The following is a 24664-nucleotide window of genomic DNA, read 5'->3' as shown; positions in this document are numbered from 1 at the left end:
CCATAGTATGCCATTGATGTTTCCCCTCCAATGCCCTAATCATATTGTCCAACACTAGTTGGATTTCTAAGAACTCTCTCCAGTCCGGACACATCCAGGTGGGCTGCTCTGAGGGCAGGCGTGTGATTCATTGTGCTGGTGACACGGTGTAAAGTAATGACCAACACTAAGGTCCACTCTTTCCTATCATTCATCCCATTATTAGTATGGAAGATTCTGAATGCTTACATGTAAATTGTCTCAAAAGAGGAAATCAATTGAAACACAATAAACTGCCATCTTTAATGATGTCACATGAACACTAAGTGACCCTTTGATCAGAGTTGCTTCAGGCCATGGACATGATACGGTTCCACTTGTCTGGGCTTTGTTCCCGACATGTATATATACTGACAGTTCTTGAAGTACTTCGCTGGAGTTTCCATGTGAAGTAACTTTATGCTTCCTTTCTACTCCCAGTGGTCAATATTGTACTTTATACTTAGCTACTTTACAAATGACGATCTTGTTTTCGCTTCCTATCCAGTGAACTTGATGAATTTCAAGATGTGTTGAATGTTTTTGATGAACTGAAGGATGAAGTGTTCCTTTATGTTATGAGACACCCGATCATCTGAAAACATAAGTGAGGTCACAAAGCTGAAGGTACGTTTTTCTCACCGGACAGTGACGCCACAAACATTAGGATATAATCAAATGTGATGAATAAACTACCCAACAGCATATACAGGAGTTACAATGAGCATAACCTTAAACAACTACAGAGGTCAAATGAAACATACATGAATGCAGCAGTCATGAATCCAGAAACACCAGATGTAAAAGTTAAACACTAACAGGGGACATTTACTGCCCGATGAAGACTTTTACTTTTCAGACTTTTGGTTACAATATTTTGCATTGTTGAAATGCACGAGGTGGGAGAGGTGCAGAGGAGTGAGCCTTGTATACAGTATCTAGGGGGGCCGCTGATGGTGTGGGCGGTTCTGGACCAGGTGAAGTTTGTGTTCAGACTTGAGAAGGAGACCAAAGAGAAGACACACACAAACACAGGGGACATTTTAAGAATGTCTGGTATGTGTAAATATCCGTCTTCCAGCACCAGCCTTTTAAGTCAGAGCTACAAATACCAGAGGTGTGTGTGTGTGTGTGTGTGTGTGTGTGGCATGTGGCAGTCACACACCAGCCACCAGCTTTATTGAGGGGGAGATTACTAAACTCTTGGTGAAGGCAAGTACAACACATTTTCTCACGTTCCTCCATGGTGTCTGTCCCTGCTGACAGCTTTGGTTTGAGATATCTGTCTCTGAAATATCTGCTTCCACATTAGATCTATAAGGGCCAAATTAATTTAATTTCACAGCTCTGAAACTGACATTCCCATATTTGAAGCTGCAACATCTCTCCACAAAACCGAAACAGATTCCAAATAAAACCCATACTTTTTTCATCATACAGAAGCTGTGGGTTTGACTAGCAGAGGCTCAAGATCCGATTTGATCAGGGCACTAAAGTCACAAATGAATGCGATATAATACATTTCCGTATATTCCAATATTTTACCTTCTGTTCAACTGCAAATCATGTAGTTTGCTAACTTCTGTTTTTATCTAATAAGATAACGTTTTGGCAGCTCTCTGATTTCTTACCCCACGTCTCCATCTATTTTGTGACTAACTTCCTGCCAATCCCCCTGACCTCATCAGGTAAAAACTGCACAAAACGATTGTTACCAAAAAAGTTGAAATTGTATTTGCAATTATTAATAATGAATACAATAAAAGATTGATCCTTGACCTCTTTGCATCAATACAATATTGCCATGCAAAACATCATGATATTATGATATTTCTTACTTTGGGAAAAACCAACTCTTTAACATACGCTTTTGTTTTGTTTGGTTCTTCTACAAAAACAAACATTTGTAGTATTTTAATGGGATATATTGTTGTCTCTTTTTAGTAAGACTACATAAAAAGTTATGCAAACTGGAACTAATGACTGAGAATGTACACACACAAACATAGCAGTGATAGGGTCTCTGTGACTCCTGAGTAAACATCTATATTTGGGACTTCTCTTTGTTCAGCCCCTCTTTAGAAAGAAAAATAAACAGTCCATTCATAAGTTTTCCCTCTTTAATGAGCCCAGACTCATGCCGACCAATCACAGAGCTGTGAATGGTGGAGCTTCACTATACAGCATCACATGACATCATCAAATGGAGCTGCGGCCTATATGCTGCTCGGCCGCTGAAGCTAATGGAGGCCGACAGCCTGAGCATGACCTACTTCTGAAGGTGGTCCTGCAGGCGGGACGGTCCCCTCCACACCAGTGATGGATGCTGCAGCTCTGGCTCTGTTTCATGAGAGTCAGGCTCCTGGTCAGTGGCTCTCTACCGCTGGATCACTACCTGATGAAGGTTCAAGGCCAGACAGACATTAATCAACCACTAAGGATTGATCTTCCTTTTAAGCTGGTTTCATTCTTTACAAAACCTGGATACATTTACAGATGTTTCGAAGTAAAGATCAACATATTGAAAGGCAAATGAAAAGCACTTCCTGTCCCCTTCATCATCTGGTGATGCACAGATGTTTAAAACCATGAGTCATGCTTTACTACATTGTGTCTGTTTCTGGGTTTCTTTACAGCTAAGTTACATTTAAAAATATTTGTCCTATGTCGATTCTTATATAAATATTCTACCTCCTTAAAGGGACAGTTCACCTCGAAAAAAAAAATACAAATATTTTCCTTCTACGCATGTGATACAATCTGTGGGTGTGGTTCGGTAGAAAGAAAAATAGTTCCGACATGAAACTGCTCACTTCAAGTTGTGTGGATTATCTTTTCGAACCAGATTCAGAATCCTTGAAAGAGACATTGTTGTTGAGTGTTTCAAATGTATATTTTTGAGGCATTGGGCACTACAAGCAGTGAGCCATCTGGTTCCATTATATTGGAGCGAAGGCAGACATCTCTATGTTAAAGGTGGGGTAGGTAATTTTGGAGAAACCAGGGCTGAAGTTGAATAGTCCATTTAGCTTAGGAATCTTCCTAACGGAGTGAAATGACCCAGTAGTCCCTCAGTGGTAGCCATGATTAGCTTAGTTTAGGAACCACTGGACCTCCCTCACCGAAAGGAGAAAATACTGCCCCACAATGCCTTGCAGCCGCAGCATTTGCCGTCACACAACAGTCGGCCGTTCACGGAAACAACCGATTATGACCGAGAAATTACATCATGAAAGTTACGGTGCTTATTAAGCTTTTTAAAACGTATGTGGTAAGTTGCCAAAGTGCTTTGTTTTGAACGTTCATCAGTTTTATAATCAAAAAGAGAAATATGAACGTTAGTTTTTACTGAAATGATCAAACAAAGTCAACATTTCACAGTCTTTAATGAGCTGTGTTTTTGTTCAACTTTTAAAAGGTGTTTGAATGGTGATATACACAGTGATAGATGTTAAGGACTAACGTTTATAATAAATACATTTGTATTTATTTTAAGATATTTTCATACAATCGTACGTATTGGGATCATTTGTATTAATGTGGACCGGAGGGAGAGGGTGACGAGCACACGTTTCACTTTCCTTTTTTATTTCAATTCCAACTTTGGTCATGAAGAATATGTTTCTCTGTTGTCCACGTTCATGAAGCATAACACAACAGCATCAGAGCACGGTGCAGAGTCTCTAGATTAGTTTACAGTAGTCCCTCGTTCTTATTATACATCCATGTTGTAGTCCGCTGTATAGAAAACTGTAGTTTCCATAGTTTCCCCACAGCAGCAGACGCACATTTATGATGTCCGCTGGCGCATCATAAATACGTCGGATAGTGAAAGTGCAGTCGGAGGTCGTGGCCGTTTCTCAATCTCGAGGAAAATGGCTTCCAAGACAATATTTCAAGGATGCTACGCCATCGAGTGCCGCCGAAGGACTGTTCCAATCTCCAGTATACTTGGAATTCCACAGAGGCCGCGTCCTTGGTTTGGGGGTAATTTCGAGGCTGCACATGGGTAGACTTCGCGTCCTTAAAATCCCCACAATGCTTTGCGCACGGACCAATTTCCCCAAATCTGTGGTGGAAAATGTAAGGCGGGGCCTCTCATATGACGCACACTTGCTAGCCTTTTCCACTCTTCGTTTTCTGAATGCCAAAAAGGATTCTTGCCTAGCTTCTGAAGCAAGTGACTCGGAAGACATGGGGCCTTTCTCACTTCTTTTATTTTTCATTTCCTCGCTCCTCGGACTCGGTCTCACCGGAAGTTGATTTGTCTGCGCCATCTTGAGTAGCATCCCAATGGCCTTATTTTTGTCTGAGGAGCGAGGAGCGATAATGGAGGAGCTATAATCGAGGAACCACCAGACCACCCTCCGATGAAATCCTCAGACACTCGCCCCTCCCCTTACTGTGTATCGCTCACTGATTGGACGATGCAGTGCATGCACTGATGTGATGCTTCTTGACATGAGAGCAGTTTCCCAGCGGAGTGAAGAAAATACATGAACCTCACGGGAGTCACTCCTCAGTTTATACTGTGTTTTGTGTCAATTAATGTATCATTTAGTTACAAATATGTGATATATCTGAACAACAAAGTGGTCAAAAATCATTTTATTCATTTTTTGGAAACATTTTCATGATCGCTTTTTTCGTTTTACATTTTCATTTATTATCATTTCCATTCAGTCTGTCATTAAGTGCTATTTAAAATGTTAATTTGCTACATATCCAAACAAACAAACAAAGTGTGCAATCCAATGAATGTTAATCTAACTGGGTTTTGATATATAACATCTATTTTTCTTCTCTGAATTATTTTTATTTATTTTGTGCACTCTAATCAATATTAATCCAACTATTGTTCGTTTATACATTTTAAGAATGGCGTTTATCTTTGAGAATTAGTTCTTATTTTATTTATTTGGGTCTACAACAGATGATACAAATGTTTGTGTCAGTAAATGTGTACTAACAGAGGCGGGGGTGTGTGTGGAAATAACGGGGACAGAGCTGGCTGCTGTCAGACGATCAGCAGCGTATCACAAACGGACGTCGCTTCACGTGGGTTATGGCTAGAAAGGGTCCGTCTAATGTAAATATGACGTCACGTTCTCGTTCTAACTCTCGTTGTAATCGGAGCGGCTCGGTTGTAATCGGAGCGGCTCGGAAGCGCAGTCACGTGGCTGAATGTTTACGTTTGGGATGGCGAGAAACTAAACTATATTAAGTATGTAAATACTTGTTAGCGGTCTTGCTGTTGAAAGAAGAATGACAACACTGTAGATCAGCAACACTATGGTTTATTTTGTATTCACAGGCAAGTCAACGTTGTTGCAGTAAAAGTCCCAAGATAGCTCCTGGTGCAATAAAATGTATGTTGCATGTTACTGCTGTAGATGTGTTTACCTCTTTTATATCCCGTTGGGTAGTTTAATCTTCAGCAATGCATCATATTCTATAATATCATCATATATGTGTAGCTTTGTCTCTGTCGTATCTTTCAAAAGTAAAGTGAAACAGCTGTTTTCAGTTTTGTGATGATGCATTTTCCAGCTGATCCAAGAGGCTTTTTAAACACCTTACTTGGCTTAAGAGGGAGGGGAATCTTCTCAACACATAAAGGAACACTTTATCCTTCAGTTTATCACAAACATTACATCAACACATTTGGAGATCCTAATTTGAATCCAGTCTGTAATTTGATATTAAGGTTTTAATAATGAAATGAGGTCATGAATCGAGTTCAAGATTAAGATCATCTTTATTATCCTATGTACAAAAATTAACATACAACATTAATATAACAGTAACCAATAAAACAAAATAACATTATGCAACTCGGATCTTCTTGCTGATACTTTTCAAAGTTACTTTTACATTTGCTCTACTTCTCCTGCTACTGTTTGCTCTGCTTTCAAGTTCTCTTTCAACTCTGCTCTTTACTCTGCTTTCCCTGTTTCCTCTGTTCTCCTCTCCTCAGACTATCCTCCTTTTGCTGTATCCTCTCCTCTCCTGTTCTCCTCTCCTCATACTCTCCTCCTTTTGCTGTCTCCTCTCCTCTGTTCTCCTCATCTCCTCAGACTCTCCTCCTTTTGCTGTTAGATATTTAGACTGTAATGACAGCTTATGATATACTTTTTATAACTACATAAATCACATGCAATGGATTAAAAACATTGTTTTACTTACCACCTCTTTGCAGCTCCATTCATCTCCAAGCTTCCAACATTCACCTGGCGGTGGTGCCTTGGATGAAAACAACTTTTGATATGATACAATACAACAACAATAGTTAACACCTATCCACAGCAATAAGCACAATGAGAAGACTAATGGTCTCTTTTATACCAGTTTCTATTGGAGTGAAATGAACTGTGCCATGTCACATAGGATTGGAATGGATGATTGGCTGTGTTTTGTGAATATAGAGGAGATGGCAAAAGTAAATATACTTTGTTCTTACCTAAAGCATCTATCCTCCTCTTCGTACCCCTGCCTGCTCCTCCCGCATTAGACTCTGGGGACTTAGCTTTTAAAATCTTGTTCAAGCTGTCCACTCTGTAGTTGGATCTCATGACCTCAGCTTTATGACCCACCCGGCCTGAACAAGGGTGTCTACGATGGCTGGTACTGAGAGGTGTTATGGTCCTCTTCTGCCTTTTGTGTTTGGGGGGCGTGAAGGTGAGAGGAAGACTACTGTCATGTGGGGTGTGTTGCTTTACGTCCTCCAAAAGAACATTTAGTCTTTATATCACTGTACACATGAACGTCTCATCCTGTAGGTGGTATGTGTGCTCAGTAATTTCCCACAATAAGGTCCCACACTGCTGTCGTTTCCTATCTCTTGAGGACTTTGAGTGGTTACCACTGCTCTGATTACAACGAGAGTTAGAACGACGTCTCTTCCTGCGTCCCGCCCACCCCGACCCTTTCCGATTACAGCCGAGCCGCTCCGATTACAACGAGAGTTAGAACGAGAACGTGACGTCATATTTACATTAGACGGATCCTTTCTAGCCATAACCCTTCACGTGACGCTCCGGAGGAACGCGTCGTAAAACCAGGAAGTACGTTAGCATTTTTAGCACTTCCGGTTCCTTCCTCAAAAAGCAATGCATTTTTTCCATAGGGTTTTGGAAAATAGCTCGAAATAAGGTCTGTGGTTGACACAAATTTAAGAGATAAGTCACGTTTTGTTCTACGACATTAAATACGTCAGCAGTGACCCCACTGGGGATTGTTGAAGAGTTTACAGTACGTGTCTGAAAAACGATGGTTGTTACCGAGTGGCTGAATAAGACTACAGAAATGGTCGAGGCCGTTGTACGTCATTACACAGAACACGTAAACACTCCCGCTAAGTTTGTTTTCCCCTGTGTTCTGCTTGAAAGCAAGTACATGCATATCTTTAGTATCTGTATATCTATATCTGACCATTAGAATCTGTATTTTTGAAATTGTCCTTTTTAACACAGTAGTTTTACAAATTATAGAATAATTAATTACCAGTGTTTTCCAATTTTACTCGGCAGTTCGTTTCGTTAGCTAACGTTAGCTAAAGCTAGCGCTACTAGTTAGCTGCTTAATGGTGTGTTGCTTTGCTCCGGGTTGCAGCCATAGGTCTTCGCATGAAACGTGCTTGTTCTATCGTTTCCCGGCCAATGTTTTCCAAAGGAGAGTCTGGATTCGTGCCATGAGGTAAGCTGACGTTACATTTTTGTCCATGTCACGGTGAAATGTAAATGATCGGTAGTGACTGTATCGACGTTTTAGAGATGGCGCTGCTGAAAAGACCGCAACATAAGTAAAGATAATGAATACATCCTATTAAAACCTGTGTGGCTTATATGATAAGTCTAATTAGTACACGCAGCATAACGTTTCACCATGTAACTAAAGATTGTAGTCAGGGAAATCAGTTTGACATATTGAACTAATAACAAATCACCTCTGGCTGGCAGAGAACTCTCGGCTCCATAGCTTCTCTTGGACGTAAAATCACATGTACATTTTACATTTATATTCAATTTAATATTCCATCCCTCAAATACTTTTGTTTATAATAACTTATATTTTGTTTTTCTTGTTATGCTGCTGCAACACAAACATTTCGCAAATTGGGATCAATACAGTAATATCTTATCTTAATTAATTAAGAAATATAACTATTATAATTAGTGTAGCAGCTGACACCTATTTTCAATATGGATTAATCTGCCATTTATTTCTTTAGTTCAATTTTCATCTATAAAAATTTCAAAATAGTGAAAATGTTCACGAGACTTATCAAAGTGCAAGGTTATATCCTTAGATGTTTTGTTTTAGCCTATGTACTGTATGTCTTAATGCTCTTACAGTATATGTGACTTCCATGAAACTAATATTTTATATCTTCCCAACAGACGAGCTGACAGGAAACCTAACACTCTAACAACCACAACATTGCAAAGGCGGGTAAATGTAAATTAAAAACAATTCACAATTTTTTTATTTCTTCTTCCTTGCAGTGAGGTGAAGCTGACCTTGTACTTGGTGCCAGTAAGGATGTTCCTCACGCAGGCTGAATGTTTCTCCTTCCTTACTGACACAGAAGCCCTTGATTTGCAATGCTTCACTAATTGTCATTTCCCTGGCTCCGTAGGGACACTTTACCTCCAGCACAGCGGAAGACCCTACCAGACCATCTGGAGATGCCCCCAACATTCCTGATAGGGAGAGCCACAAATCTGACTCATGGACCTGCATCTGGGTTGCAGTGGTGAATGCCCTGACGCCCTCACATTCATTCATAGTCCCCCACTGTACAGACAAAACACCATCAAGGGCCTGTTGTTTCCCTAGCACCCTGGCAATAAGGGAAGCAGTCACACGCTTTGACCTCAGGACAGCTCCAAAGTTGCTGGCAGTCAACCTTCCTTTCCTGAACAAATGCCAGTTTGGGTTGGTTCGCTGACCAGTGGTAGCCACCTGAATTGTCCTCTGTTGCTCTTCAGACAATGCCATGCTTGCCACAATTTCCTCAGGTCCCTGATGTCCAACAGATTTGATCATTTCAGGAACAGTAAGTGTTTCCAAGCTATAGTGTTCCTCTTCTGGCTCGGGGGAGAGAAGCCAAGAAATTCCTGAAAACCTGCCCCCGAGTCTGTCCCTCAGCCAGTCACCATCTTCGGAGGTGGGCTCTCTTGTCAGCGGGTTAAATTAGTTATTGGTTTCAACAGTCACATTAAAACAGTTCCTAAATCAGCTTACTATCACCTAAAGAACATATCTAGGATTGAAAGACTAATGTCACAGCAGGATTTGGAAAAATATGTCCATGCTTTTATCTTCAGTAGACTGGACTACTGCAATGGTGTCTTCACAGGTCTCACTAAAAAATCTATTAGAAAGCTGCAGCTGATTCAGAACACCGCTGCTCGAGTCCTCACTAACACTAAGAAAGTGGATCACATCGCTCCAGTTCTGAAGTCTTTACACTGGCTTCCTGTGTGTCAAAGAATAGATTTCAAAATACTGCTGCTGTTTATAAAGCACTGAATGGTTTAGGACCGAAATGCATTTCTGACCTCCTGCTAAATGATGAACCATCAAGATCTCTCAGGTCTTCAGGGACTGGTCAGCTTTCTGTCCCCAGAGTCAGAACTAAACATGGTAAAGCAGCGTTCAGTTATTATGCTCCAAATATCTGGAACAAACTCCCAGAAACCTGCAGGTCCGCTGCAACTCTTACTACTTTTAAATCCAGGCTGAAGACTTTTTTTTTTGTCGCTGCTTTTAATTAAACTATTCATATCTTAGACTGCACTGTAACTTTTATCAATGTATTTTTTCTTTTAATGTTTATTTTATTAGCTTTTCTTTTTAATGACTGATTTTAAATGCCATTTTCTTAATGTCTTTCATTTTTTGTAAAGCACTTTGAATTGCCTTGTGTTGAAAAGTGCTATATAAATAAACTTGCCTTGCCTTGCCTAATAAAGATTTCATGTGACACATACAATTGATTTGTTGATGGGAATTAATGTGAATAAATTAACTCTAGGTTAACGGTACTCTTGCTATCACTGCTCACCGACACTATAAACCTTGTCCCTCATGCTAGCCCTGACAACACCGGTAAGCACACCTTCATCTAGGCTGCACTGTTACGTGTCCTGACTTGTAGTGGTTCTCTCCTCTGTCTACACTCTTCTTGTCATCTTTGTAAAACGATATCAGACTGGTAATTGACACAGCCATGACTTTTAGATAAATTCAGTGTGGCTAAAATGAAAAGCTTTTTTTTAAATATGCAAGCACGCGAAAGTCAAATTCAGCTTTATTGTCAAAAATTCTACATGTGTTATACATCCAGAAATATCGTTTCCCACAGTGTGACATGTATACATAAAACAAAAAGGGCCTAGATAAACATGGTATACATTAAACAAAACAAAAAGGGCCTAGATAACCGGGGTATACAGTTTAAAATGTTAATATATTTAATTTAAAGTGTTCAAAGTGCAATTTCAGTGCAAGTCAGTTGAAACGATCTTAAGTTGGCGTGACGTTGAAGTTGTGCGACCCTGCTGCTGTACTGGCTTGTAGTTCGTGTTTTAGGATAACGTTAGCATTTCGCTTTTGGCGACTAGATTTATGATTCAGAAATTATAAAAGTAGGGTTGACATGTGGAGATTATCCGGCTGAACAAAACATGATCCCTCTCTTAAATGTGTGTCAACCACAGACCTTATTTCAAGCTATTTTCCAAAATCCTATGGAGAATTTGCATTGGTTTTTCAAGAAGGAACCGGAAGAAGTTTAGTTCCGGGTTTTACGACGCGTCACTGCGGTTCTCTATTGCTCTTAAAACTAATTTCCCTGCTGGTTTCCTTGCGTCCCTCCATGCTTCCCTGGTGGGAGGGACTAGTCACAGGGAAACGACGCAAGTGAGGGACGCAAGGAATCCATTTAACCGAAGTGAGAAAGGCCCATGTGCTACCAAGCAAGCATCCTCGCGATTGAGAAACGGCCCGTTTCTCAATCGCAAGGATGCTGGCTTGGTAGTCGCGTACTTCCAAGTCACTTCCTTCAGAAACGAAGCAAATATGCTTCCAAGCCACGGCTTCGGAAAACGAAGAAGAATGGAACAGGCTAACAAGTGTGCCACTCTCTCTAACAGTTTCAACATAAACTGTACCGAAAAGAAATACCTCACGATGTCTATCTAATTATGAACTTGCTTTACTTTCACGGAACACATTTTTGGTGATAACAAACAAATGTAACAAAGTAACATATTTACCAACACATGTTCTACACAACTACTTACATTTAAATGTGTGCTGCGTCGGTTTAGCCATTCTCCGCAAGGTTTTTTTTAATTGGTCCATGCGCAAAGCATTGTGGGGATTTTAAGGACACGAAGTCTACCCATGTGCAGCCTTGAAATTTCCCCCAAACCAAGGACGCGGCCTCTGTGGAATTCCAAGTATGCTGGAGATTGGAACAGTCCTTCGGCGACGTAGCATCCTTGAAATATTGGCTTGGAAGCCAGTATCCTCGAGATTGAGAAACGGCCGTATTGTCACTGTCACTACCCGATCTGCAGTGCGCATGTGAGAGATGGTCCGCCATATTGGACAACTCCGGACAGCAACCCAAGTAGGACACTTGACACAGTGGCTTTTGGCAAAGCTCAAAAAGAAAACTCCTCGACTCCTTTCCTCGACTCCTATCCTCGATACTTAGTCCCGCGAGCGGAGGACTGAGGAGGGGAACCGAGGAGAGAGGAGGGGAAGCAGCAGGTGGTTAGAGAAATGAGAACTCCTCTCTGTAGTGTTGTCATCTGGTATGTGTATCTTGCTTTATTCAACTCAGGAGACAGCGAGTATCGTTAACTGTGCTTTATTCCCGCTCTGTACTACCTAATAACTGGTGTCACACATATAACATTCCGGGTATCCACAACTCCGGATCGAATAGTATGTCACAACATTACATCCCTCCCTTATTTCAGATGAACATTGACTTTTGATATTGCGTTGGCGGAGTGGTTAGTGCGTTCGCCCCCCACCCATTTTTTACAAAGTCTCGTGAGTAAGGTGCAGTACCGGAGTCCAACAGAGAGGCAGCAGCTGCGGGACAGTAGACTGCGTACTGCGAAACCTTCCCTGCCTTGAAGAAGAAGTGTGAAGAGTCTGCTTTGTGCGCTCGGCACCACAGCAGTAGCCCCGCAGCGACAGAGTCCAGAGGCAGGAGCTGCGGGACAGTAGCCTAGAAGCAGGGTTGGGTTGTAACGGAATACATGTAACGGCGTTACGTAATCAGAATACAAAAATCAAGTAGGCTAACTGTATTCAGCTGGCGTTACATTTGAAAAACGAGTAATCTGATTACAGTTACTTTCGTAAACCTGAAGTGAATACATTTTGGAATACTTATTGGAATTATTGGTGGAAAAGATTCCTCATAAAATGTAATAATCATTACCGGCAGAACTGTGTGCACACTGCACAGCGCTGCAGCATGTCTGAGCGAGATGCAGCGTGTCTGTGAGGCCCCGCCCCCGCACGCAGATGAGAGAGATCTCTTTTAAAATATATTGAAAGTTAGAAACGGAGATGGTTAGATAAAATGTGCAAGATAACGTTTATGTAGCATTTCTTTATTGCCGAAATGACGACATTTCATAGCGGGATCAAATCAAAGTGAATGGCCTGCTGCTGCTGAATGCATGGGGCAAGTGACTGGAAAACGTTTTAAAAGTTATTACATCGTTTCAGATAATAAATAATAATGATAATTCATTATATTTAGGGGTGCCTTTCAAAGCACTCAAGGACACCTTACAATTCATAACATATTCCAAGGAAAGGTTTTAAGACAGTACAAAGAATGCAGTCCGGGTGATGTTTTTTATGTGGGGTGCAGATGAGAGGGAGCTGTCCAAAATGACACCAAGATGTTGCGTTTGAGTTCTTGATAAGCCATTAAAACAGTAAAATAAGTGTCTCCTGTTCACCAAAACATACCCATCTGTTATGGAAAAATAAAGTATTCCAAAAGTATTCTTAAAGTAATCTGAATCTTAAAACACGTAACTGTAACTGTATTCTGATTACTTTCAGATTATGTATTCAGTATTCAGTAACTGATGATTACATTTACAAAGTAACCCTCCCAACCCTGCCTAGAAGTGATCCTTCGTTAGCGTGAAGAGTCTGCTAAGCTTTATGCGGTCCGCAGTACCTGAGCGTGCTCCACTAGCATCCCCCCCCCCCCCCTTCAAAATTCTGGGCTATATAAAAATCGCTGGCCCGCGATAGTGTCTATTGGATACATTTTGGCCCTTTTACAAATGTACTTGGTGATCCCTGCTCTAGATAATGCAGGCAGTCACTTTCATCATCAGTTTTCCGCTCTACTCCTCTTTCAAATGCACAGAGGAAGGCTTCAAACTGCAATGGGTCACCATCATAAACAGGAATGTCTCTTGGTGGTAAAGTAGAAGTGAGATGTTGTTGAGCCAGCATAGCAGTGATGTCATTTTGCCTCTGGATTAAGTTATAGATGTCACCTTGATTACCATTGTTGATTACAGGTGGTGTGATGTCAACATGTCCCTGCACATGTGTCTATATATTTTGTCTGGGAATAGAGGTTTGGGCTTGATGAGGTGAGAATTCAGTTGCATGTAGATTAAATCTTGCTCTAGGGTTTCTAAAGTAAGAGCTCATCCCATCTGATGCTCTAGAGGTGTGTCTTGATCCCATGCTGAGCACGTTTAGCCTGGCATTGGCCTCTGCCAGTTTAGTTTGTAAATCCAATTGTTTTACATACCAGGGTTTTAATTTGACAGTTTCGTTGTAGTGGTGAGCATCTGCCGGGCTGGTGAAATCGGTATGCTCTTTCCTTTCTGTGTCCTCCCGTCACCTGGTCACCTATGACCTCTTTTATACACCCGGTGCAGCTCAACCCCGCCACCAAGTGTTCAAAAATAATATTGCACTATACGTATAACTTAAATAAACTGACACACCAACAACACCCATAAAATGGCTCCTACACCCTTTTTGTCAGGGCTGTGCTGGCTGAGTATGGCACCTAGACCAACAGGGCTGGCATCAACCAGTAGTTTGGATTTCTTCCTTGGGTCAAAGTAAGCCATTGTAGTGTTTTCCATCAGCTCTGATTTTAGCCTCTCCATTGCCGACTGTTGTTGTGGTCCCCATGACCAAGTAGTGTCGTGAAACGTGAGCAGTATGTTATCATCCCGAGCAGACTGCGAGCCTCTGATGCGTTTTGGGGTGGAGGAAGGTTCTTGATGGCAGTGATCTTTTTAGGATCTGCAGAAATGCCTTTTGCAGAAAAAATATAGCCAAAGAACTCAAGCTCTGGTTTACTGTATTCACATTTATCAGCATTGAGTGTGATATCTTTCTCCCTCAGTCTCTGAAAAATAGCTTTGAGGCTATTGTTGTGCTCTTCTTGTGTTTTCCCATACACAATGATGTCATCACTCATGTTCCTGACGTTGGGAATACCATGTAGCACTCCTTGAATGACATTTTGGAACACTTCAGCGGCAGAGTTAATGCCAAAGTTCAGTCTGGTGTACCTCCAGAGGCCAGTGTGTGTAGTGAAGGTGGTGATATACCTTGAATCTGGATGTAGCTCAAGTTGATGGTATCCAGCATTCAGATCCAGCTTGGAGAATACAGCTCCATTCAGGTCGTGGATGAGGTCATCTACAGTTGGTGTGATGTGGCGCTCTCGCTGTATTGCTGTGTTCGGCAGGCGCATATCCACACAGATGCAAACTTTGTCAGGGTTCTTTGTTTTTGGTGTAGCAACTATCGGAGAAACCCATGGCGTTGGGCCGCTGATTCTCTCGATGACTCCTTTTTCCTATAGCTGGTTTAATTCTGATTCCACTCTTTTTCTCATGTGGAAAGGAATCCTCCTGTGTGGCTGTGTCACAGGTTGCACTGACTCATCAATGTGTAGCTTCACTTGAAAATCTTTGAGTTTTCCTATGCCTTGAAAGATGTCTTGGTACTCATGGAGGAGCTGGTTTGGGGATGAAATAGGCATTTCTGTGGACATAGAGTTTACAACTTTCAGAAGTCCTAGTTCTGTTGCTGTCTTTCGACTGAGCAGTGAGCCATGGTCACCCTGTATCACATAGAATGTAGCTGCATTTACTGTGGAAGTAGTTGAATGGACTGCAGCTTTAGATTTTCCTCTTAAAGGAAGAGCAGTGGATGAGCCATAAGGATAGATCTTGACAGCAGATGGTTGCAGTTCACAACTGGCTTTTAGCTCTTCATAGGAAACATAATCTAATATGTTCACTGTCCTATAGTATACATTGGAATGATTTCAAACCTGTTTTTATTTATCCTAATAATTATAAAGGTGTGCCTTGGAAATATTTGTTTACATAAATTGTGATCAAAACGTTTGAGACCCACTGAGATAACTTCGACTAAAGTGAACTATCTAAGCCCTCAGAGTCCTTTACCTCACTGAGCCTCTCAGTCTGACAGGAGAGGACCCTCCCTCCACATTATTGTAGAAACAGCTTCTTATATCCGTTAGCGCAGCAGAAGCTAACAACAATCCCCGCCGGTACCGCGGTATCCCTCTCTCTATCTCTCTCACTTTGGCTGTGAGCTGCGGGCGCCTGCTAAGCCAACATCCCCCACTTTCATCACTTACAGCGCCCATCGTACAGGGCAAATGGAAAATGTAACCGGGGTGAAAAGGGTGTTATCTTTACTTAATTATGAATGTTGTTACATCAAGGCTGAAAATTCGTTTTTTTTAATTATATCTTGTGGAAGTGCATATATACATAAATATACATAAATAAATAAATACAAAATATACATAAATAAATAAATGTTAACTGGTAAAATAAGATATGAATGAACAACACAAATAAAATAAGTTACATGTATTTGTTATTGGCTATGGTAGGTTATTGGAAATGTTCACATACCTACTTATTTGATTAATAAAATGCAAACCGATCTTTTTCATATGGGTGTTTAGAGTTGTACCCCCTAGATCAGTCTCTAATTGGGCGCTCAAAGTGCACCAAATTGAAGCATTTTACTTTAAAATGTTAAAAAAATCTTCCCGGTGGGGTACCCCCGGACCCCCCTCTAGAGGATGTGAAGTCCACCCCCCCAATTAAAACATGTTATAATATATAATACATTTGAAGCCTTGTTATATAAGCTGTCCACCATGTCAATATATTTCTCTTTTTGCAGTGTATTGGTCTTTTGTAGAGGTTTTTCATTGCCAGCTAAAATCTTGCCTAGCAGCACATTGGTCAGAACCAGCCCTGGTGTCATCCCCACAGCACCCCCCATTTGAAACATGTTCCCACGGCTATGTGTCTCCATACCTGCAGCTTGTTTGTCTGACAGTTCTTGAGCTCTGCCTGCATCCAGTAGTGTTTGAAGTGTCATATCGCTGGCTTTTTGCGCCGCCCTGCGGAGGCATGCGGAACTGCAGTTTATAATCATCTGTGACTTTATTTCCTTATCAGTGTCGGTAAAGTCACATGTTCACGCCAACTGTCTCAGTCGCGTGTGGAAAGCATCCAATGTCTCACTGTCATTTTGCCTGGCTTGTCTGAAAATATAGATCTCATATTCAGTATTTACTTTGGGGCAGAAATAGGTTTGCAGGCTCGCTATGGCCGTATCGTAATCATCAGCGTCTCCCGTTCCTGGCAGCGTGTCAAATATGTCATACACGTCTGATCCAGCATAGTGCAGCAATAGCGCACGTTTTTGTGTATCCTCCTTTATGTCTAATGCCACTAGGAAGTTGGTGAATCATTTAATCCACCTAAAGCCTACAGAGCTGGGTTCAGTGTGCACATCAAACTGCGGGAAATGTGGGAGATTGGCCACGGTGCGTCCCGTGGATGGCTTGGCTAGCTTGTTAGCCTTATGTGTTAGCCAACATAGTTCGCTTACCGCTTATCCAGAATTGTGGATTTTTTATTTCTCTTCCCTCATTCTGCGATGTGTTGCGGTATCCTCGTCGCCAGTTGTAGTGTTTTCATCTGGTATGTGTATCTTGCTTTATTACAGACAATTCAGGAGACAGCGAGTATCGTTAACTGTGCTTTATTCCCGCTCTGTACTACCTGGGTTGCGTTCCGATAATCCAAAAATCAGCTCCTAAATTCGAACCCTATCTCCTTGACCTCTGAGTGAAACTTCACGGGGTTAAGGGATACTGGATAGGAGAATTCAAAAGAGACTGCGGTACTTAGAGAATCCGAATGCACTTTCACTATCTGACGTGTTTATGATGTGCCAGCGGACGTCATTGTGTGCGTCTGCTGCTGTGGTGAAACTGGAAACTACAGTGTTCTATACAACGGACTACATGGATGTTTAATAAGAACGAGGGACTCATCTGTTGTTTTATGCTTTATGAACGTGGACAACAGAGAAACATATTCTTCATGACCAAAGTTGTAATTGAAATAAAAAAGGAAAGTGACATTTATGCTCGTCACCCTCTCCCTCCGGTCCACATTAATACAAATGATCCCATATGTATGATTATATCAAAAATATCTTAAAATCAATACAAATGTATTTATTATAAACGTTAGTCCTTAATACTTATCACTGTGTATATCACCTTTCAAACATCTTTTAAAAGTTGAACAAACCCCACACAGCTCAGTGAGATGTTGACTTTATTTGATCATTTCAGTAAAAACTAACGTTCAACGTTTTGATTATAATACTGATGAACGTTCAAAACAGAGCACTTTTTGCAACTTACCACATACGTTTTAAAATGCTTAATAATCACCGTAACTTTCATGATATAATTTCTCCGTCATAATCGTTTGTTTCCGTGAACGACCGACTGTTGTGTGACGCAAATGCTGCGGCTGCAAGGCATTGTGGGGCAGCATTGTCTCCTCTCCTTTCGGTAAGGGAGGTCCAGTGGTTCCTAAGCTAAAGGAGGTTATAAAGGAAGTTTGAAACCTCCTTTCCTTTCATTAGGAGAATTGGAACGGCACTTAACATGGCTGCCACTGACGTACTTCCGGGTCATTTCACTTGGTTAGGAAGGTTCCTAACCCTGTACTACCTAATAACTGGTGTCACACATATAACATTCCGGGTATCCACAACTCCGGATCAAATAGTATGTCACAACATGACACTCTCCTCTGAGCGGTCATTTTAAAGAGACGTCTATCAATGATGACAGGAGGCACAACAGCCCTCTGTCTGATGGACAGATGTGTTCATGACGACTTATATATTTACTTTAAATTCATTGACAGTGCGGTATAATGAGACAATAACAGGCTACAGATGCGGACATATACATATAAATATATACAATTTCAGAATCAAACAAGTATGAGAGCACTCTCATAATAACGCAACCAGAGACTGGATATATCCCCCCCTCTCTCTCTGGTCGCTGAAATGGGGAATTGAAATTACGGGCCAAAAGTTGTGTTAGTATTAAAAGTAAGCATAGGACGACACCAAACCAACTGAGACCCGTCTGTCCGACGCATCTACGCACTGTACAACACACACACCTACACACTGTACCACGCATGCACACACCTGTACCACACACACCTACACACTGTACCACACACACCTACAGCTCCTAAAGCATAATCAGGTTACAGATGTTGTGTATTTTATTATGTGAAGCACTAAATGGTCTTAGAAAAATATCGACTCTTTGTTTGTAGATGTCTACTAAACTACAGCAAATACAGAGAGTAATGTAGGCCTGTTATACTGAGTGATATATATTTTACACACTGCTCTGCTTTCTGCAGGGACCTCACAGCTGTTCTCACTAGCCTCATCCCAATACCCCTCCTCGACTCCTCTCTTCCCCTCCTCCGGGACTTGACCCGGAAATCGATTAAGACACGCCATTTTGAAGGAGGTCCCAATAGCTGAAATGCACAGGGAGGAGTCGAGGAGGGGTGAAGGAGGAGGGGTGCGGGAGGAGACGAAAGGGAGGATACACGCGAGCAGACTACGCGGAAGTGTTTTCACTACTCGCGTATAAAAGCCCCGCCCCCACCTTCACAGCTGATCCATTTCAACGATTTCAACATAGGAAACTGACAACTGGTCTGGAAGATGAGTGGAAAAGCGTCACATAAATGTATAGCCTCATCCCAATACCCCTCCTCGACTCCTCTCTTCCCCTCCTCCGGGACTTGACCCAGAAATCGATCAAGACACGCCATTTTGAAGGACGTCCCAATAGCTGAAATGCACACGGAGGAGTCGAGGAGGGGTGAGGGAGGAGGGGTGCGGGAGGAGACGAAAGGGAGGATACACCATGGATGTATAATAAGAACTGGATACAGCGTGGGAGGCGGGGCCTCATTCATTCCTATGAGAGTTGCTCAATGGCGCATGATGACAAAATGGCCCAACTTTTGAGAGAGCGAAACCCGGCATGTCTGAGAAAGTAACCGTATGTGCACTCATAGCGCATGCGCAACTTTAACCACGCCGCCCAAAAGGCTTGTTCACATCAAGCACGTGAATTTGCGTACACGTAACAGCACCGCACGTTCATGACAGCATGGTACTGGATTTATATTAACGAGGCTGCAGTTAGCAGCTAGCGGCTAGCTAGTAAATTATGCTAAGTTACACATCAATCGTTATGTACTTTTATATTACGCTGACATCAGGATCTAGTGATATCCAAGCAACAGAGCTTCATTTAGCATGATACTTGTGTGGGTTGTACATGAAACCACTTGGTAATATATAAAAATGTATATGTTGAAGCCTGATGCTATGCTAAATGCTCATTTCTACCTGAAATGCTTATGTATTTTTAATTACATTTTCGTAAAGCTTTCACTTTTTCAGCAGAATAAATATTATAACTGGTTTTGTTCAGCATTGCCAGCTTCACTGTTGAGCGTGATGTTGTGCCCAGCATTCTCCTGTCCTGTGCTCTGAAATCAAAATGTGGATAAGAATAAAACAACACTAAAATAAACACTACAGTACAACTTGTAAAACTTTTGAAAAAACACAAGGTTGTTCATTTGTGTGTATACATATACAACACAGGCAATATACATATATATATATACAATTATAATTAATACAACTGTTAATTTGATTAGAGCTTTGACACATATCTTTATTGATATATATATATGTCGAGTTAATATATAGTCGGCCTAATAGCAAACAGCTACGTTCAACTCTTTTAATGGTATATTGCAAGTGCAATAAGAAGCTACAGGAACGTTAATCTACATCGGTAATATTAACTTTATTTAATACAACATTTACAGTACAAGGTTTACATCATACAGTCCATGTAGTATAATATTTTACAAATGATGAATTACAGCAAACATGTGCAATATATCCATTATTACAGCTCCGTGGGGTGGCAGTAAGGCGATATGGTCCGTTGTTAGTGTGCATCCATGGGTAAAGACAAACTCATGTAGTACTGAACACGTCACATGAACGTGCCGGGCGGGGTTAGATGCGCGTTCATAATGCCGAGGGAAATAACTCTCAGAATAACGTTATTAGCACATTTTTACAACTTGAGGAACACATTTTTTTAATAAGGGCTATACATACGTTCATACTGGGTAGTTTATTTAGTTTAAAAAAAATTATCCAACGAGTTACAGAGCACTCTTTCCCAAATTTAAATCAATGGGAAAAAGTGTTTCCGGGACCAGCAACCAAACGGAAGTGTAGTACCGCCGTTTGGCCAGCACGAATATTCTCATCAGACTCCGGCGCACTTCCTGGGGGCTTGGGAGCAGCTTGGGATACACGCGAGCAGCGAGCAGACTACGCGGAAGTGTTTTCACTACTCGCGTATAAAAGCCCCGCCCCCACCTTCACAGCTGGTCGATGTCAACAGAGGAAAACCGACAACTGGAAGATGAGTGGAAAAGCGTGATCACAGCTCCGTGGGAATTATTATGTGCAATTGATTTCTAAAAGGCTTTCACATTACTATAATTATATTTTTATTTAAATGTAGGCTACATTTTACACAAACGGAACACAAAAGCAGGACCAACCATCATACATTGAATTCCTTGACTAACAAGAGAAAGATTCATTCATTTAAATAAATATTTAACAACAAATGGCCCGGTTCTAAGGGGTTATTAAATATAATTATATTAATGTGAAAGCTTTTTAGAAATGAATTGCACATAATAATTCCCACGGAGCTGTGAGCACTTATACATTTATGTGACGCTTTTCCACTCATCTTCCAGTTGTTGGTTTTCCTCTGTTGAAATGGACCAGCTGTGAAGGTGGGGGCGGGGCTTTTATACGTGAGTAGTGAAAACACTTCCGCGTATTCTGCTCGCATGTATCCTCCCTTTCGTCTCCTCCCGCACCCCTCCTCCCTCACCCCTCCTCGACTCCTCCGTGTGCATTTCAGCTATTGGGACGTCCTTCAAAATGGCGTGTCTTGATCGATTTCCGGGTCAAGTCCCGGAGGAGGGGAAGAGAGGAGTCGAGGAGGGGTATTGGGATGAGGCTATTGAATTCCTTGACTAACAAGAGAAAGATTCATTCATTTAAATAAATATTTAACCAGAAATGTGCCGGTTCTAAGGGGTTATTCAGTTAAGCCCGAGGAGAGGGGATACAGCTGTGCAAATGTCATCATTAACAGACGTCGTTTAAGAGTGACGTTTGAGTGAACAAGGACATCCCAATTAATACCTGAGGACTCCTCTGTCCTCGCGTCACCTCCTCGTGTCTCTTGCTCGCATCTTACGGAAGCGGAGCTAAGATGCAAGGAAGGGACGCAAGTGAGGGAAAGGAGGAGTCGAGGAGGGGTATTGGGATGAGGCTACTGTAAACATCGCGTCGCAATGAAAGCAGTTACTAAAATAATATCCATGCAGAGCTGTCATTGGCTGAAATAAGTCCGGCCGTGCGTCACGCCTCCACCGTTCCCGGAATCCGAGGAGGAGCCGTGGAGGATCAGTGTATCCCGTGTATCCTCGGTTATAGCTCCTCCAGAGGGCCTCCTCGATGCTCGATGCTCGGTCCTCGAAGTGCATCTGGGCCCCCTCTCAGGTCGGTTAAATGAAATCCTTGCTTCCCTCACTTGCGTCGTTTCCCTGCGTCTAGTCCCTCCCACCAGGGAAGCATGGAGGGACGCAAGGAAACCACGAGAAGCAGGGAAATTAGTTTTAAGAGCAATGGGACGTCCTTTCCTCCGGAGCGTCGCGTGAAGCAACGTTCGTTTGTGATGACGCCGCACAGCTGTTCTTCTGACAGCAGGGCCCTTTCTCATTAAATGAAATCCCCCAACTTGACTCCTCGACTCCTCGGTCCTCCGGTTGTGACCTGGAAATGAATTTCAGCGCGCCATGTTGAAGGACATCTCATTTCTCTAAATGCACTTCGTGGACCGAGGGTCGAGCGTCGAGGAGGCTCTCTGGAGGAGCTATAACCGAGGATACACTGATGGGTCCTCCAAGGTCCTCCACGGCTCCTTCGTAGATGCATTTCCGGGAACAGAGATGTTTCAAAGAGTCGTGATGCACGGCCGGACTTCTGTCAGCCAATGACAGCTCTGCATGCATCCCCTGGATATTATTTTATTAACTGCTTTCATCGCGACGCGATGTTTACAGTGAGAACAGCTGTGAGGTCCGTGCAGAAAGCAGAGCAGTGTGTATATCACTCAGTATAACAGGCCTACTCTCTTTATTTGCTTTAGTTTAGCAGATATCTACAAACAAAGAGTCGATATTTTTCTAAAACCATTTAGTGCTTCACCTAATAAAATACACAATGGCTATAGCCTGATTATATGCTTTAGGAGCTGTAGGTGCGTGCTGTGGTACAGTGTGTAGGTGTGTGCAAGGGTGTAACTTTGGTTTGAGAAGTGGGGGGGACACAAAACAGGGGGTCCTCCGCAATGAAACAGTGTTCTCTATTTAATTCCATTTCCTGCCTTTCTACAAATATATATTTGGGACTATGGTGTTAACTAATCCAAGAAAAATGTGTAGTGTATATAATGAGTGTGCAAACTTATCTATCCATGAACCTGTTTTATTTGTGATTACCTCACATCCTATAGGGGGGTCCGGGGGCATGCACCGTCGGTAAGATTTTTTTCTTTCAATTTAAGTTAAAGCATCAATCTGGTGCACAAATTAAGAGATTTATGGATACAACTCTCAACACTCATATGAAACAAAACTGTATATATTTCCATACTCCAAAAACCATTAGAATATGCTCACAACCAATAACACATCATTGATATACTCCTCTCTCCTATCTTTATCTTACCTAGTCTGCATTCTTTCTTTTTATGTATGCATATTTCACTAATCATTTCCCATTCAAAAAGTGTTTTTTATTTTTTACTGACATTGGAATTATTTTTTAACTTATTTTGAACAACTATATTAAATAGATGGAAATATTTGTTTAGACCAAACGGTTTGAGACCCACTGAGATAACTAAAGTTTACAATCACTCAGCGAGTCCTTTACCTCCCTGAGCTGACGTTATCTCAGCCTCTCAGTCCGACAGGAGAGGACTCTCCCTCTCCTTATTGTTGAAAAAGCTTCTAATCTCCGTTAGCTCCGAGCTAGCACCAGATACTAACAACAACCCCTGTAACTCTCTCTGTCTCTCTCTGTCTCTCTCTCTCTGTCTCTCTCTCTCACACAAACTGCGCTCCTGCCAGACACACAAACCCTCCGTAACGATGAACACTTGCGTAAAAAAAAAACACATTCGAAAAGTGGTGGGGATACAAACTGGATTTTGAAAAGTGGGGGTCCCACTTGTCCATGTCCCCCCTGTCCCCGGTGGAAATTACGCCCATGGGTGTGTGTGGTACAGTGTGTAGGTGTGTGTGGTACAGTGTGTAGGTGTGTGTGTTGTACAGTGCGTAGATACGGCGGACAGACGGGTCTCAGTTGGTTTGGTGTCCTATGCTTACTTTTAATACTTGTAAATAAAACTTTTGGCCCTTAATTTCAATTCCCCATTGTAGCGACCAGAGAGGGGGGGATATATCCAGTCTCTGATAGTGTTACGTTATTATGAGAGTGCTCGGTTTGATTCTGAAATTGTATATATTTATATAAATATATACATATGTGTGTGTGTAAGTGTGTAAGTGTGTGTGTGTGTGTGTGTGTGTGTGTGTGTCCGCATCTGTAGCCTGTTATTGTCTCATTATACCGCACTGTGAATTAATTAAAAGTAAATATAAGTGGTCATGAACACATCTGCCCATCAGACAGAGGGCTGCTGTGTCTCCTGTCATCATTAATGGACGTGTCTTTAAAATGACCGCTCAGAGTAGAGAGGAGTTCTCATTTCTCTAACCGCCTGCTACTTCCCCTCCTCTCTCCTTGGCTCCCCTCCTCGGCTCCTCCGCTCGCATCTCCTGTGGGCGGGACTAAGTCTCGAGGATAGGAGTCGAGGAGGGGAGTCGAGGAAGGGAGTTAGAGAAATGAGAAAGGGCCCAGCTCTGTCTCCGTTGTTTTCACAAACACCCCCGCCACACATTTACTGACACAAGCATTTGTATCGTCTGTTGTAGACGCCAATAAATAAAACAAAATAAGAACTAAT

General features: G+C 41.9%; 1 long non-coding RNA gene across 1 annotated transcript; it reads left to right on the top strand.

Moving 5' to 3' along the window:
* The first annotated feature begins 7182 nt into the window (after positions 1–7182).
* LOC307036785 lies at positions 7183–10015 on the top strand. The gene is made up of 2 exons (XR_013807452.1): positions 7183–7713; positions 8418–10015. It is a non-coding gene; the product is annotated as an uncharacterized lncRNA (long non-coding RNA).
* The last annotated feature ends 14649 nt before the right edge of the window (positions 10016–24664 follow it).

The sequence above is a fragment of the Notothenia rossii genome, assembly GCF_949606895.1.
Source record: "Notothenia rossii genome assembly, chromosome: 4".
Classification (NCBI taxonomy): domain Eukaryota; kingdom Metazoa; phylum Chordata; class Actinopteri; order Perciformes; family Nototheniidae; genus Notothenia; species Notothenia rossii.
The sequence above is the reverse complement of the archived record's forward strand: the minus strand, read 5'-3'. Positions and strand labels throughout refer to the sequence as shown.